The sequence below is a fragment of the Hyla sarda genome, unplaced genomic scaffold, assembly GCF_029499605.1.
Source record: "Hyla sarda isolate aHylSar1 unplaced genomic scaffold, aHylSar1.hap1 scaffold_3428, whole genome shotgun sequence".
Taxonomy (NCBI): Eukaryota; Metazoa; Chordata; class Amphibia; order Anura; family Hylidae; genus Hyla; species Hyla sarda.
In genome coordinates this window covers 334-17,086 of record NW_026610184.1, presented here as the reverse complement: position 1 = coordinate 17,086, position 16,753 = coordinate 334, and the positions used below count along the sequence as shown (strand labels likewise).

At 46.3% G+C, this 16,753-nt stretch overlaps 8 non-coding genes across 8 annotated transcripts; all 8 read right to left on the bottom strand.

Annotated features, from left to right (window-relative positions):
- Positions 1-301: 301 nt before the first annotated feature.
- LOC130330924 (U2 spliceosomal RNA) lies at positions 302-492 on the bottom strand. Its single transcript, XR_008873949.1, has one exon. It is a non-coding gene; the product is annotated as a U2 spliceosomal RNA (small nuclear RNA).
- Positions 493-2,576: 2,084 nt separating this feature from the next.
- LOC130330925 (U2 spliceosomal RNA) lies at positions 2,577-2,767 on the bottom strand. Its single transcript, XR_008873950.1, has one exon. It is a non-coding gene; the product is annotated as a U2 spliceosomal RNA (small nuclear RNA).
- Positions 2,768-4,851: 2,084 nt separating this feature from the next.
- LOC130330923 (U2 spliceosomal RNA) lies at positions 4,852-5,042 on the bottom strand. The gene has a single exon (XR_008873948.1). It is a non-coding gene; the product is annotated as a U2 spliceosomal RNA (small nuclear RNA).
- A 2,073-nt stretch (positions 5,043-7,115) lies between these two features.
- On the bottom strand, positions 7,116-7,306 carry LOC130330930 (U2 spliceosomal RNA). The gene has a single exon (XR_008873954.1). It is a non-coding gene; the product is annotated as a U2 spliceosomal RNA (small nuclear RNA).
- A 2,089-nt stretch (positions 7,307-9,395) lies between these two features.
- Positions 9,396-9,586, bottom strand: LOC130330929 (U2 spliceosomal RNA). Its single transcript, XR_008873953.1, has one exon. It is a non-coding gene; the product is annotated as a U2 spliceosomal RNA (small nuclear RNA).
- Positions 9,587-11,671: 2,085 nt separating this feature from the next.
- LOC130330927 (U2 spliceosomal RNA) lies at positions 11,672-11,862 on the bottom strand. The gene has a single exon (XR_008873952.1). It is a non-coding gene; the product is annotated as a U2 spliceosomal RNA (small nuclear RNA).
- Positions 11,863-13,948: 2,086 nt separating this feature from the next.
- On the bottom strand, positions 13,949-14,139 carry LOC130330926 (U2 spliceosomal RNA). The gene has a single exon (XR_008873951.1). It is a non-coding gene; the product is annotated as a U2 spliceosomal RNA (small nuclear RNA).
- A 2,086-nt stretch (positions 14,140-16,225) lies between these two features.
- LOC130330922 (U2 spliceosomal RNA) lies at positions 16,226-16,416 on the bottom strand. The gene has a single exon (XR_008873947.1). It is a non-coding gene; the product is annotated as a U2 spliceosomal RNA (small nuclear RNA).
- Between the last annotated feature and the right edge of the window lie 337 nt (positions 16,417-16,753).

Sequence of the window (16,753 nt, the reverse complement as noted above, 5' to 3'; positions counted from 1 at the left end):
CAATTAGGAACATTCAGCACCCACCCGCTATCAAGGCAGCTGCCTATCATGTCATGCCCTACCTGCACAGGTGTGCTGGCTACTCAAATGATCCAATTAAGGAGGCCATTTAGTCAGCAGCAGCAGAAGTCCTGTGCCTGGACGCTCCAACAGCGGCCAGACACAAGCAGAAGCAGAAGCAGCAGCAGCACCACCTTTTGTTTTTTGGCTGCAGCAGCAGCAGCAGCAAGGCCCACAGGGCTGGCTAGCTAGCAAGCAGGTAGCAATGAAAGTAGGAATCTTTCTTTTTAACCCTGTAAGGGGGTGGTGCACTGTACCCGAAGATACTGCCATATCGGGTCAATGCATAGGGCGACGGAAGCAAGCTTCGAAATCGGCCCCCGTTCTCAAAAATCCATTTAATATATGGTCCCCAGATAGGGGACGTATCAGATATTAAACTGATAAGAACAGATACTACACTTGATCTTAGCCAAAAGGCCGAGAAGCGATAACCGTGAAAGGGGCGGGCCCAACAAGGTCCCCTTCATGGGCACTATCACTGCTTGCTGTCAGGGAGGCTGCCAGACAATTTTCCATGCACACTCTGGGCTGGGGGGCAGTCAACCACCAGTACACACAGCAGAACCTAAACCCATACCATTATTGCTAAGCAGCAAGACAGGGGCCCATTGCACTCCCACGGGGCCTTTTTAAATGCAATCCATAACCCGGATTTGCCAGGAACCCTTCTTACTCCTCCTACTTGCATGTGACACTGGGCTTAGGATCTGCATAGGAAACACACACACAAGCACACACCTACCTTTGTTGCCTGCAGATGCCTCCTTGGCTGTCCCCAAACGGTATCAAACCAACACCCACAGGAAGCTGTAAGCATAGAGGACATGCCTGCACCCCATTGGACTTACCTGTGTGGGTTAAACCCGGGTTATTTGACAACCTATGGCGGTGATGGTTCTGCTCAGGCAGAGCAGTGCTGATGCTCCTCATAAAGCTGTCGCTGCTGTGAAGGTTCTAGGTGACATCACAAATCCCTATGGTTACATACACAACAAAGCTGGGTTGTTGTTGTTTACACTCTGCAAGGCCTGTGGAAGTGAGTGACATCATAGCACTGTAGTTCTGAGGGTTCTAGATGGATGCAACAATCTCCTGTTGCTTCTATGAAGGCCATAATAGACGACATCACCAAACAGCTCCATAGTCACATACACAGCAAAGGAGAGATGTTGTTTACACCTAGTGATGTCAGTGGTATTGAGTGACATCACAGCACAGTGCTAAGGCTCCTGGGCCTGGACACAGCAGCGGCTGCAATATCTCAACGGAGAATACGTTTATATATATGTGTGTGTGTGCGCGTATATATATATATATATATATATATATATATATATATATATATATTCTCCGCCGAAATCACTTTTAAACCCATTTCCACCTTTTTTTCCCTTCTCTTCCTCTTACTTTTTTTTCACGTTTTTTTACGTTTTTCTCCTTTTCGCCTCTTTTCTGGGCGTATTATTCTTCTTTTTCTTCTTTTTTTTCGTCTAATGCATACCCCATCAGTGCAGCAATGCTTATTCAATACCGCCAGCAGATGGAGACACTGGGGGATAATTTTCTAAGGATTTATACTGATTTTTCCTGTCTGAATTTGTCGCACAGAAAGTTGCAGGCCAAATATGTGTGACATTTCTGCGACTTTAGCTTCTAGAGCATTTTTACAACATTATACATAGGTGCTGAATACATAAAAAGCGACTGTTCAGCGACAGACAAGTCGCATCGGCTGAAAGTAGGCCAGAATGTCAGTCCATGTTGGAGCAGGTTTAGATACAGTCTAAAGCATAGATCTCAAAGTCTGTGCACAGAATTTAGCAAGGGCCTCGCACCTTCTGATGCATCAGGTAGGTGCACAATAGCATAGCCTAACCCTCTGTACTTTGGTCTATATTGATGCGGGACATAGACAGCCAGCTGATGACCAATCCATTAGTGCAATGGATGGCTGGAAGCATTTGTCTTTGCCTTTGCAATACCACAGAAGCAATGCATGGTCAATGTACAGCAATGACACACCTGTGTGAACAGCCAGGAGACCCCCCCCCCCATGTTATGTTACATAGTTACATAGTTAGTACGGTCGAAAAAAGACATATGTCCATCAAGTTCAACCAGGGAATTAAGGGGTAGGGGTGTGGCGCGATATTGGGGAAGGGATGAGATTTTATATTTCTTCATAAGCATTAATCTTATTTTGTCAATTAGGAACATTCAGCACCCACCCGCTATCAAGGCAGCTGCCTATCATGTCATGCCCTACCTGCACAGGTGTGCTGGCTACTCAAATGATCCAATTAAGGAGGCCATTTAGTCAGCAGCAGCAGAAGTCCTGTGCCTGGACGCTCCAACAGCGGCCAGACACAAGCAGAAGCAGAAGCAGCAGCAGCACCACCTTTTGTTTTTTGGCTGCAGCAGCAGCAGCAGCAAGGCCCACAGGGCTGGCTAGCTGGCTAGCCAGCAAGCAGGTAGCAATGAAAGTAGGAATCTTTCTTTTTAACCCTGTAAGGGGGTGGTGCACTGTACCCGAAGATACTGCCATATCGGGTCAATGCATAGGGCGACGGAAGCACGCTTCGAAATCGGCCCCCGTTCTCAAAAATCCATTTAATATATGGTCCCCAGATAGGGGACGTATCAGATATTAAACTGATAAGAACAGATACTACACTTGATCTTAGCCAAAAGGCCGAGAAGCGATAACCGTGAAAGGGGCGGGCCCAACAAGGTCCCCTTCATGGGCACTATCACTGCTTGCTGTCAGGGAGGCTGCCAGACAATTTTCCATGCACACTCTGGGCTGGGGGGCAGTCAACCACCAGTACACACAGCAGAACCTAAACCCATACCATTATTGCTAAGCAGCAAGACAGGGGCCCATTGCACTCCCACGGGGCCTTTTTAAATGCAATCCATAACCCGGATTTGCCAGGAACCCTTCTTACTCCTCCTACTTGCATGTGACACTGGGCTTAGGATCTGCATAGGAAACACACACACAAGCACACACCTACCTTTGTTGCCTGCAGATGCCTCCTTGGCTGTCCCCAAACGGTATCAAACCAACACCCACGGGAAGCTGTAAGCATAGAGGACATGCCTGCACCCCATTGGACTTACCTGTGTGGGTTAAACCCGGGTTATTTGACAACCTATGGCGGTGATGGTTCTGCTCAGGCAGAGCAGTGCTGATGCTCCTCATAAAGCTGTCGCTGCTGTGAAGGTTCTAGGTGACATCACAAATCCCTATGGTTACATACACAACAAAGCTGGGTTGTTGTTGTTTACACTCTGCAAGGCCTGTGGAAGTGAGTGACATCATAGCACTGTAGTTCTGAGGGTTCTAGATGGATGCAACAATCTCCTGTTGCTTCTATGAAGGCCATAATAGACGACATCACCAAACAGCTCCATAGTCACATACACAGCAAAGGAGAGATGTTGTTTACACCTAGTGATGTCAGTGGTATTGAGTGACATCACAGCACAGTGCTAAGGCTCCTGGGCCTGGACACAGCAGCGGCTGCAATATCTCAACGGAGAATACGTTTATATATATGTGTGTGTGTGCGCGTATATATATATATATATATATATATATATATATATATATATATTTCTCCGCCGAAATCACTTTTAAACCCATTTCCACCTTTTTTTCCCTTCTCTTCCTCTTACTTTTTTTTCACGTTTTTTTACGTTTTTCTCCTTTTCGCCTCTTTTCTGGGCGTATTATTCTTCTTTTTCTTCTTTTTTTTCGTCTAATGCATACCCCATCAGTGCAGCAATGCTTATTCAATACCGCCAGCAGATGGAGACACTGGGGGATAATTTTCTAAGGATTTATACTGATTTTTCCTGTCTGAATTTGTCGCACAGAAAGTTGCAGGCCAAATATGTGTGACATTTCTGCGACTTTAGCTTCTAGAGCATTTTTACAACATTATACATAGGTGCTGAATACATAAAAAGCGACTGTTCAGCGACAGACAAGTCGCATCGGCTGAAAGTAGGCCAGAATGTCAGTCCATGTTGGAGCAGGTTTAGATACAGTCTAAAGCATAGATCTCAAAGTCTGTGCACAGAATTTAGCAAGGGCCTCGCACCTTCTGATGCATCAGGTAGGTGCACAATAGCATAGCCTAACCCTCTGTACTTTGGTCTATATTGATGCGGGACATAGACAGCCAGCTGATGACCAATCCATTAGTGCAATGGATGGCTGGAAGCATTTGTCTTTGCCTTTGCAATACCACAGAAGCAATGCATGGTCAATGTACAGCAATGACACACCTGTGTGAACAGCCAGGAGACCCCCCCCCCCCATGTTATGTTACATAGTTACATAGTTAGTACGGTCGAAAAAAGACATATGTCCATCAAGTTCAACCAGGGAATTAAGGGGTAGGGGTGTGGCGCGATATTGGGGAAGGGATGAGATTTTATATTTCTTCATAAGCATTAATCTTATTTTGTCAATTAGGAACATTCAGCACCCACCCGCTATCAAGGCAGCTGCCTATCATGTCATGCCCTACCTGCACAGGTGTGCTGGCTACTCAAATGATCCAATTAAGGAGGCCATTTAGTCAGCAGCAGCAGAAGTCCTGTGCCTGGACGCTCCAACAGCGGCCAGACACAAGCAGAAGCAGAAGCAGCAGCAGCACCACCTTTTGTTTTTTGGCTGCAGCAGCAGCAGCAGCAAGGCCCACAGGGCTGGCTAGCTGGCTAGCCAGCAAGTAGGTAGCAATGAAAGTAGGAATCTTTCTTTTTAACCCTGTAAGGGGGTGGTGCACTGTACCCGAAGATACTGCCATATCGGGTCAATGCATAGGGCGACGGAAGCAAGCTTCGAAATCGGCCCCCGTTCTCAAAAATCCATTTAATATATGGTCCCCAGATAGGGGACGTATCAGATATTAAACTGATAAGAACAGATACTACACTTGATCTTAGCCAAAAGGCCGAGAAGCGATAACCGTGAAAGGGGCGGGCCCAACAAGGTCCCCTTCATGGGCACTATCACTGCTTGCTGTCAGGGAGGCTGCCAGACAATTTTCCATGCACACTCTGGGCTGGGGGGCAGTCAACCACCAGTACACACAGCAGAACCTAAACCCATACCATTATTGCTAAGCAGCAAGACAGGGGCCCATTGCACTCCCACGGGGCCTTTTTAAATGCAATCCATAACCCGGATTTGCCAGGAACCCTTCTTACTCCTCCTACTTGCATGTGACACTGGGCTTAGGATCTGCATAGGAAACACACACACAAGCACACACCTACCTTTGTTGCCTGCAGATGCCTCCTTGGCTGTCCCCAAACGGTATCAAACCAACACCCACGGGAAGCTGTAAGCATAGAGGACATGCCTGCACCCCATTGGACTTACCTGTGTGGGTTAAACCCGGGTTATTTGACAACCTATGGCGGTGATGGTTCTGCTCAGGCAGAGCAGTGCTGATGCTCCTCATAAAGCTGTCGCTGCTGTGAAGGTTCTAGGTGACATCACAAATCCCTATGGTTACATACACAACAAAGCTGGGTTGTTGTTGTTTACACTCTGCAAGGCCTGTGGAAGTGAGTGACATCATAGCACTGTAGTTCTGAGGGTTCTAGATGGATGCAACAATCTCCTGTTGCTTCTATGAAGGCCATAATAGACGACATCACCAAACAGCTCCATAGTCACATACACAGCAAAGGAGAGATGTTGTTTACACCTAGTGATGTCAGTGGTATTGAGTGACATCACAGCACAGTGCTAAGGCTCCTGGGCCTGGACACAGCAGCGGCTGCAATATCTCAACGGAGAATACGTTTATATATATGTGTGTGTGTGCGCGTATATATATATATATATATATATATATATATATATATTTCTCCGCCGAAATCACTTTTAAACCCATTTCCACCTTTTTTTCCCTTCTCTTCCTCTTACTTTTTTTTCACGTTTTTTTACGTTTTTCTCCTTTTCGCCTCTTTTCTGGGCGTATTATTCTTCTTTTTCTTCTTTTTTTTCGTCTAATGCATACCCCATCAGTGCAGCAATGCTTATTCAATACCGCCAGCAGATGGAGACACTGGGGGATAATTTTCTAAGGATTTATACTGATTTTTCCTGTCTGAATTTGTCGCACAGAAAGTTGCAGGCCAAATATGTGTGACATTTCTGCGACTTTAGCTTCTAGAGCATTTTTACAACATTATACATAGGTGCTGAATACATAAAAAGCGACTGTTCAGCGACAGACAAGTCGCATCGGCTGAAAGTAGGCCAGAATGTCAGTCCATGTTGGAGCAGGTTTAGATACAGTCTAAAGCATAGATCTCAAAGTCTGTGCACAGAATTTAGCAAGGGCCTCGCACCTTCTGATGCATCAGGTAGGTGCACAATAGCATAGCCTAACCCTCTGTACTTTGGTCTATATTGATGCGGGACATAGACAGCCAGCTGATGACCAATCCATTAGTGCAATGGATGGCTGGAAGCATTTGTCTTTGCCTTTGCAATACCACAGAAGCAATGCATGGTCAATGTACAGCAATGACACACCTGTGTGAACAGCCAGGAGACCCCCCCCCCCCCCCATGTTATGTTACATAGTTACATAGTTAGTACGGTCGAAAAAAGACATATGTCCATCAAGTTCAACCAGGGAATTAAGGGGTAGGGGTGTGGCGCGATATTGGGGAAGGGATGAGATTTTATATTTCTTCATAAGCATTAATCTTATTTTGTCAATTAGGAACATTCAGCACCCACCCGCTATCAAGGCAGCTGCCTATCATGTCATGCCCTACCTGCACAGGTGTGCTGGCTACTCAAATGATCCAATTAAGGAGGCCATTTAGTCAGCAGCAGCAGAAGTCCTGTGCCTGGACGCTCCAACAGCGGCCAGACACAAGCAGAAGCAGAAGCAGCAGCAGCACCACCTTTTGTTTTTTGGCTGCAGCAGCAGCAGCAGCAAGGCCCACAGGGCTGGCTAGCTAGCAAGCAGGTAGCAATGAAAGTAGGAATCTTTCTTTTTAACCCTGTAAGGGGGTGGTGCACTGTACCCGAAGATACTGCCATATCGGGTCAATGCATAGGGCGACGGAAGCAAGCTTCGAAATCGGCCCCCGTTCTCAAAAATCCATTTAATATATGGTCCCCAGATAGGGGACGTATCAGATATTAAACTGATAAGAACAGATACTACACTTGATCTTAGCCAAAAGGCCGAGAAGCGATAACCGTGAAAGGGGCGGGCCCAACAAGGTCCCCTTCATGGGCACTATCACTGCTTGCTGTCAGGGAGGCTGCCAGACAATTTTCCATGCACACTCTGGGCTGGGGGGCAGTCAACCACCAGTACACACAGCAGAACCTAAACCCATACCATTATTGCTAAGCAGCAAGACAGGGGCCCATTGCACTCCCACGGGGCCTTTTTAAATGCAATCCATAACCCGGATTTGCCAGGAACCCTTCTTACTCCTCCTACTTGCATGTGACACTGGGCTTAGGATCTGCATAGGAAACACACACACAAGCACACACCTACCTTTGTTGCCTGCAGATGCCTCCTTGGCTGTCCCCAAACGGTATCAAACCAACACCCACGGGAAGCTGTAAGCATAGAGGACATGCCTGCACCCCATTGGACTTACCTGTGTGGGTTAAACCCGGGTTATTTGACAACCTATGGCGGTGATGGTTCTGCTCAGGCAGAGCAGTGCTGATGCTCCTCATAAAGCTGTCGCTGCTGTGAAGGTTCTAGGTGACATCACAAATCCCTATGGTTACATACACAACAAAGCTGGGTTGTTGTTGTTTACACTCTGCAAGGCCTGTGGAAGTGAGTGACATCATAGCACTGTAGTTCTGAGGGTTCTAGATGGATGCAACAATCTCCTGTTGCTTCTATGAAGGCCGTAATAGACGACATCACCAAACAGCTCCATAGTCACATACACAGCAAAGGAGAGATGTTGTTTACACCTAGTGATGTCAGTGGTATTGAGTGACATCACAGCACAGTGCTAAGGCTCCTGGGCCTGGACACAGCAGCGGCTGCAATATCTCAACGGAGAATACGTTTATATATATGTGTGTGTGTGCGCGTATATATATATATATATATATATATATATATATATATATATATATTTCTCCGCCGAAATCACTTTTAAACCCATTTCCACCTTTTTTTCCCTTCTCTTCCTCTTACTTTTTTTTCACGTTTTTTTACGTTTTTCTCCTTTTCGCCTCTTTTCTGGGCGTATTATTCTTCTTTTTCTTCTTTTTTTTCGTCTAATGCATACCCCATCAGTGCAGCAATGCTTATTCAATACCGCCAGCAGATGGAGACACTGGGGGATAATTTTCTAAGGATTTATACTGATTTTTCCTGTCTGAATTTGTCGCACAGAAAGTTGCAGGCCAAATATGTGTGACATTTCTGCGACTTTAGCTTCTAGAGCATTTTTACAACATTATACATAGGTGCTGAATACATAAAAAGCGACTGTTCAGCGACAGACAAGTCGCATCGGCTGAAAGTAGGCCAGAATGTCAGTCCATGTTGGAGCAGGTTTAGATACAGTCTAAAGCATAGATCTCAAAGTCTGTGCACAGAATTTAGCAAGGGCCTCGCACCTTCTGATGCATCAGGTAGGTGCACAATAGCATAGCCTAACCCTCTGTACTTTGGTCTATATTGATGCGGGACATAGACAGCCAGCTGATGACCAATCCATTAGTGCAATGGATGGCTGGAAGCATTTGTCTTTGCCTTTGCAATACCACAGAAGCAATGCATGGTCAATGTACAGCAATGACACACCTGTGTGAACAGCCAGGAGACCCCCCCCCCCCATGTTATGTTACATAGTTACATAGTTAGTACGGTCGAAAAAAGACATATGTCCATCAAGTTCAACCAGGGAATTAAGGGGTAGGGGTGTGGCGCGATATTGGGGAAGGGATGAGATTTTATATTTCTTCATAAGCATTAATCTTATTTTGTCAATTAGGAACATTCAGCACCCACCCGCTATCAAGGCAGCTGCCTATCATGTCATGCCCTACCTGCACAGGTGTGCTGGCTACTCAAATGATCCAATTAAGGAGGCCATTTAGTCAGCAGCAGCAGAAGTCCTGTGCCTGGACGCTCCAACAGCGGCCAGACACAAGCAGAAGCAGAAGCAGCAGCAGCACCACCTTTTGTTTTTTGGCTGCAGCTGCAGCAGCAGCAGCAAGGCCCACAGGGCTGGCTAGCTGGCTAGCCAGCAAGCAGGTAGCAATGAAAGTAGGAATCTTTCTTTTTAACCCTGTAAGGGGGTGGTGCACTGTACCCGAAGATACTGCCATATCGGGTCAATGCATAGGGCGACGGAAGCAAGCTTCGAAATCGGCCCCCGTTCTCAAAAATCCATTTAATATATGGTCCCCAGATAGGGGACGTATCAGATATTAAACTGATAAGAACAGATACTACACTTGATCTTAGCCAAAAGGCCGAGAAGCGATAACCGTGAAAGGGGCGGGCCCAACAAGGTCCCCTTCATGGGCACTATCACTGCTTGCTGTCAGGGAGGCTGCCAGACAATTTTCCATGCACACTCTGGGCTGGGGGGCAGTCAACCACCAGTACACACAGCAGAACCTAAACCCATACCATTATTGCTAAGCAGCAAGACAGGGGCCCATTGCACTCCCACGGGGCCTTTTTAAATGCAATCCATAACCCGGATTTGCCAGGAACCCTTCTTACTCCTCCTACTTGCATGTGACACTGGGCTTAGGATCTGCATAGGAAACACACACACAAGCACACACCTACCTTTGTTGCCTGCAGATGCCTCCTTGGCTGTCCCCAAACGGTATCAAACCAACACCCACGGGAAGCTGTAAGCATAGAGGACATGCCTGCACCCCATTGGACTTACCTGTGTGGGTTAAACCCGGGTTATTTGACAACCTATGGCGGTGATGGTTCTGCTCAGGCAGAGCAGTGCTGATGCTCCTCATAAAGCTGTCGCTGCTGTGAAGGTTCTAGGTGACATCACAAATCCCTATGGTTACATACACAACAAAGCTGGGTTGTTGTTGTTTACACTCTGCAAGGCCTGTGGAAGTGAGTGACATCATAGCACTGTAGTTCTGAGGGTTCTAGATGGATGCAACAATCTCCTGTTGCTTCTATGAAGGCCATAATAGACGACATCACCAAACAGCTCCATAGTCACATACACAGCAAAGGAGAGATGTTGTTTACACCTAGTGATGTCAGTGGTATTGAGTGACATCACAGCACAGTGCTAAGGCTCCTGGGCCTGGACACAGCAGCGGCTGCAATATCTCAACGGAGAATACGTTTATATATATGTGTGTGTGTGCGCGTATATATATATATATATATATATATATATATATATATATATATATTTCTCCGCCGAAATCACTTTTAAACCCATTTCCACCTTTTTTTCCCTTCTCTTCCTCTTACTTTTTTTTCACGTTTTTTTACGTTTTTCTCCTTTTCGCCTCTTTTCTGGGCGTATTATTCTTCTTTTTCTTCTTTTTTTTCGTCTAATGCATACCCCATCAGTGCAGCAATGCTTATTCAATACCGCCAGCAGATGGAGACACTGGGGGATAATTTTCTAAGGATTTATACTGATTTTTCCTGTCTGAATTTGTCGCACAGAAAGTTGCAGGCCAAATATGTGTGACATTTCTGCGACTTTAGCTTCTAGAGCATTTTTACAACATTATACATAGGTGCTGAATACATAAAAAGCGACTGTTCAGCGACAGACAAGTCGCATCGGCTGAAAGTAGGCCAGAATGTCAGTCCATGTTGGAGCAGGTTTAGATACAGTCTAAAGCATAGATCTCAAAGTCTGTGCACAGAATTTAGCAAGGGCCTCGCACCTTCTGATGCATCAGGTAGGTGCACAATAGCATAGCCTAACCCTCTGTACTTTGGTCTATATTGATGCGGGACATAGACAGCCAGCTGATGACCAATCCATTAGTGCAATGGATGGCTGGAAGCATTTGTCTTTGCCTTTGCAATACCACAGAAGCAATGCATGGTCAATGTACAGCAATGACACACCTGTGTGAACAGCCAGGAGACCCCCCCCCCCATGTTATGTTACATAGTTACATAGTTAGTACGGTCGAAAAAAGACATATGTCCATCAAGTTCAACCAGGGAATTAAGGGGTAGGGGTGTGGCGCGATATTGGGGAAGGGATGAGATTTTATATTTCTTCATAAGCATTAATCTTATTTTGTCAATTAGGAACATTCAGCACCCACCCGCTATCAAGGCAGCTGCCTATCATGTCATGCCCTACCTGCACAGGTGTGCTGGCTACTCAAATGATCCAATTAAGGAGGCCATTTAGTCAGCAGCAGCAGAAGTCCTGTGCCTGGACGCTCCAACAGCGGCCAGACACAAGCAGAAGCAGAAGCAGCAGCAGCACCACCTTTTGTTTTTTGGCTGCAGCAGCAGCAGCAGCAAGGCCCACAGGGCTGGCTAGCTGGCTAGCCAGCAAGCAGGTAGCAATGAAAGTAGGAATCTTTCTTTTTAACCCTGTAAGGGGGTGGTGCACTGTACCCGAAGATACTGCCATATCGGGTCAATGCATAGGGCGACGGAAGCAAGCTTCGAAATCGGCCCCCGTTCTCAAAAATCCATTTAATATATGGTCCCCAGATAGGGGACGTATCAGATATTAAACTGATAAGAACAGATACTACACTTGATCTTAGCCAAAAGGCCGAGAAGCGATAACCGTGAAAGGGGCGGGCCCAACAAGGTCCCCTTCATGGGCACTATCACTGCTTGCTGTCAGGGAGGCTGCCAGACAATTTTCCATGCACACTCTGGGCTGGGGGGCAGTCAACCACCAGTACACACAGCAGAACCTAAACCCATACCATTATTGCTAAGCAGCAAGACAGGGGCCCATTGCACTCCCACGGGGCCTTTTTAAATGCAATCCATAACCCGGATTTGCCAGGAACCCTTCTTACTCCTCCTACTTGCATGTGACACTGGGCTTAGGATCTGCATAGGAAACACACACACAAGCACACACCTACCTTTGTTGCCTGCAGATGCCTCCTTGGCTGTCCCCAAACGGTATCAAACCAACACCCACGGGAAGCTGTAAGCATAGAGGACATGCCTGCACCCCATTGGACTTACCTGTGTGGGTTAAACCCGGGTTATTTGACAACCTATGGCGGTGATGGTTCTGCTCAGGCAGAGCAGTGCTGATGCTCCTCATAAAGCTGTCGCTGCTGTGAAGGTTCTAGGTGACATCACAAATCCCTATGGTTACATACACAACAAAGCTGGGTTGTTGTTGTTTACACTCTGCAAGGCCTGTGGAAGTGAGTGACATCATAGCACTGTAGTTCTGAGGGTTCAAGATGGATGCAACAATCTCCTGTTGCTTCTATGAAGGCCGTAATAGACGACATCACCAAACAGCTCCATAGTCACATACACAGCAAAGGAGAGATGTTGTTTACACCTAGTGATGTCAGTGGTATTGAGTGACATCACAGCACAGTGCTAAGGCTCCTGGGCCTGGACACAGCAGCGGCTGCAATATCTCAACGGAGAATACGTTTATATATATGTGTGTGTGTGCGCGTATATATATATATATATATATATATATATATATATATATATATATATTCTCCGCCGAAATCACTTTTAAACCCATTTCCACCTTTTTTTCCCTTCTCTTCCTCTTACTTTTTTTTCACGTTTTTTTACGTTTTTCTCCTTTTCGCCTCTTTTCTGGGCGTATTATTCTTCTTTTTCTTCTTTTTTTTCGTCTAATGCATACCCCATCAGTGCAGCAATGCTTATTCAATACCGCCAGCAGATGGAGACACTGGGGGATAATTTTCTAAGGATTTATACTGATTTTTCCTGTCTGAATTTGTCGCACAGAAAGTTGCAGGCCAAATATGTGTGACATTTCTGCGACTTTAGCTTCTAGAGCATTTTTACAACATTATACATAGGTGCTGAATACATAAAAAGCGACTGTTCAGCGACAGACAAGTCGCATCGGCTGAAAGTAGGCCAGAATGTCAGTCCATGTTGGAGCAGGTTTAGATACAGTCTAAAGCATAGATCTCAAAGTCTGTGCACAGAATTTAGCAAGGGCCTCGCACCTTCTGATGCATCAGGTAGGTGCACAATAGCATAGCCTAACCCTCTGTACTTTGGTCTATATTGATGCGGGACATAGACAGCCAGCTGATGACCAATCCATTAGTGCAATGGATGGCTGGAAGCATTTGTCTTTGCCTTTGCAATACCACAGAAGCAATGCATGGTCAATGTACAGCAATGACACACCTGTGTGAACAGCCAGGAGACCCCCCCCCCCATGTTATGTTACATAGTTACATAGTTAGTACGGTCGAAAAAAGACATATGTCCATCAAGTTCAACCAGGGAATTAAGGGGTAGGGGTGTGGCGCGATATTGGGGAAGGGATGAGATTTTATATTTCTTCATAAGCATTAATCTTATTTTGTCAATTAGGAACATTCAGCACCCACCCGCTATCAAGGCAGCTGCCTATCATGTCATGCCCTACCTGCACAGGTGTGCTGGCTACTCAAATGATCCAATTAAGGAGGCCATTTAGTCAGCAGCAGCAGAAGTCCTGTGCCTGGACGCTCCAACAGCGGCCAGACACAAGCAGAAGCAGAAGCAGCAGCAGCACCACCTTTTGTTTTTTGGCTGCAGCAGCAGCAGCAGCAAGGCCCACAGGGCTGGCTAGCTGGCTAGCCAGCAAGCAGGTAGCAATGAAAGTAGGAATCTTTCTTTTTAACCCTGTAAGGGGGTGGTGCACTGTACCCGAAGATACTGCCATATCGGGTCAATGCATAGGGCGACGGAAGCAAGCTTCGAAATCGGCCCCCGTTCTCAAAAATCCATTTAATATATGGTCCCCAGATAGGGGACGTATCAGATATTAAACTGATAAGAACAGATACTACACTTGATCTTAGCCAAAAGGCCGAGAAGCGATAACCGTGAAAGGGGCGGGCCCAACAAGGTCCCCTTCATGGGCACTATCACTGCTTGCTGTCAGGGAGGCTGCCAGACAATTTTCCATGCACACTCTGGGCTGGGGGGCAGTCAACCACCAGTACACACAGCAGAACCTAAACCCATACCATTATTGCTAAGCAGCAAGACAGGGGCCCATTGCACTTCCACGGGGCCTTTTTAAATGCAATCCATAACCCGGATTTGCCAGGAACCCTTCTTACTCCTCCTACTTGCATGTGACACTGGGCTTAGGATCTGCATAGGAAACACACACACAAGCACACACCTACCTTTGTTGCCTGCAGATGCCTCCTTGGCTGTCTCCAAACGGTATCAAACCAACACCCACGGGAAGCTGTAAGCATAGAGGACATGCCTGCACCCCATTGGACTTACCTGTGTGGGTTAAACCCGGGTTATTTGACAACCTATGGCGGTGATGGTTCTGCTCAGGCAGAGCAGTGCTGATGCTCCTCATAAAGCTGTCGCTGCTGTGAAGGTTCTAGGTGACATCACAAATCCCTATGGTTACATACACAACAAAGCTGGGTTGTTGTTGTTTACACTCTGCAAGGCCTGTGGAAGTGAGTGACATCATAGCACTGTAGTTCTGAGGGTTCTAGATGGATGCAACAATCTCCTGTTGCTTCTATGAAGGCCATAATAGACGACATCACCAAACAGCTCCATATTCACATACACAGCAAAGGAGAGATGTTGTTTACACCTAGTGATGTCAGTGGTATTGAGTGACATCACAGCACAGTGCTAAGGCTCCTGGGCCTGGACACAGCAGCGGCTGCAATATCTCAACGGAGAATACGTTTATATATATGTGTGTGTGTGCGCGTATATATATATATATATATATATATATATATATATATATATATATTTCTCCGCCGAAATCACTTTTAAACCCATTTCCACCTTTTTTTCCCTTCTCTTCCTCTTACTTTTTTTTCACGTTTTTTTACGTTTTTCTCCTTTTCGCCTCTTTTCTGGGCGTATTATTCTTCTTTTTCTTCTTTTTTTTCGTCTAATGCATACCCCATCAGTGCAGCAATGCTTATTCAATACCGCCAGCAGATGGAGACACTGGGGGATAATTTTCTAAGGATTTATACTGATTTTTCCTGTCTGAATTTGTCGCACAGAAAGTTGCAGGCCAAATATGTGTGACATTTCTGCGACTTTAGCTTCTAGAGCATTTTTACAACATTATACATAGGTGCTGAATACATAAAAAGCGACTGTTCAGCGACAGACAAGTCGCATCGGCTGAAAGTAGGCCAGAATGTCAGTCCATGTTGGAGCAGGTTTAGATACAGTCTAAAGCATAGATCTCAAAGTCTGTGCACAGAATTTAGCAAGGGCCTCGCACCTTCTGATGCATCAGGTAGGTGCACAATAGCATAGCCTAACCCTCTGTACTTTGGTCTATATTGATGCGGGACATAGACAGCCAGCTGATGACCAATCCATTAGTGCAATGGATGGCTGGAAGCATTTGTCTTTGCCTTTGCAATACCACAGAAGCAATGCATGGTCAATGTACAGCAATGACACACCTGTGTGAACAGCCAGGAGACCCCCCCCCCCCATGTTATGTTACATAGTTACATAGTTAGTACGGTCGAAAAAAGACATATGTCCATCAAGTTCAACCAGGGAATTAAGGGGTAGGGGTGTGGCGCGATATTGGGGAAGGGATGAGATTTTATATTTCTTCATAAGCATTAATCTTATTTTGTCAATTAGGAACATTCAGCACCCACCCGCTATCAAGGCAGCTGCCTATCATGTCATGCCCTACCTGCACAGGTGTGCTGGCTACTCAAATGATCCAATTAAGGAGGCCATTTAGTCAGCAGCAGCAGAAGTCCTGTGCCTGGACGCTCCAACAGCGGCCAGACACAAGCAGAAGCAGAAGCAGCAGCAGCACCACCTTTTGTTTTTTGGCTGCAGCAGCAGCAGCAGCAAGGCCCACAGGGCTGGCTAGCTGGCTAGCCAGCAAGCAGGTAGCAATGAAAGTAGGAATCTTTCTTTTTAACCCTGTAAGGGGGTGGTGCACTGTACCCGAAGATACTGCCATATCGGGTCAATGCATAGGGCGACGGAAGCAAGCTTCGAAATCGGCCCCCGTTCTCAAAAATCCATTTAATATATGGTCCCCAGATAGGGGACGTATCAGATATTAAACTGATAAGAACAGATACTACACTTGATCTTAGCCAAAAGGCCGAGAAGCGATAACCGTGAAAGGGGCGGGCCCAACAAGGTCCCCTTCATGGGCACTATCACTGCTTGCTGTCAGGGAGGCTGCCAGACAATTTTCCATGCACACTCTGGGCTGGGGGGCAGTCAACCACCAGTACACACAGCAGAACCTAAACCCATACCATTATTGCTAAGCAGCAAGACAGGGGCCCATTGCACTCCCACGGGGCCTTTTTAAATGCAATCCATAACCCGGATTTGCCAGGAACCCTTCTTACTCCTCCTACTTGCATGTGACACTGGGCTTAGGATCTGCATAGGAAACACACACACAAGCACACACCTACCTTTGTTGCCTGCAGATGCCTCCT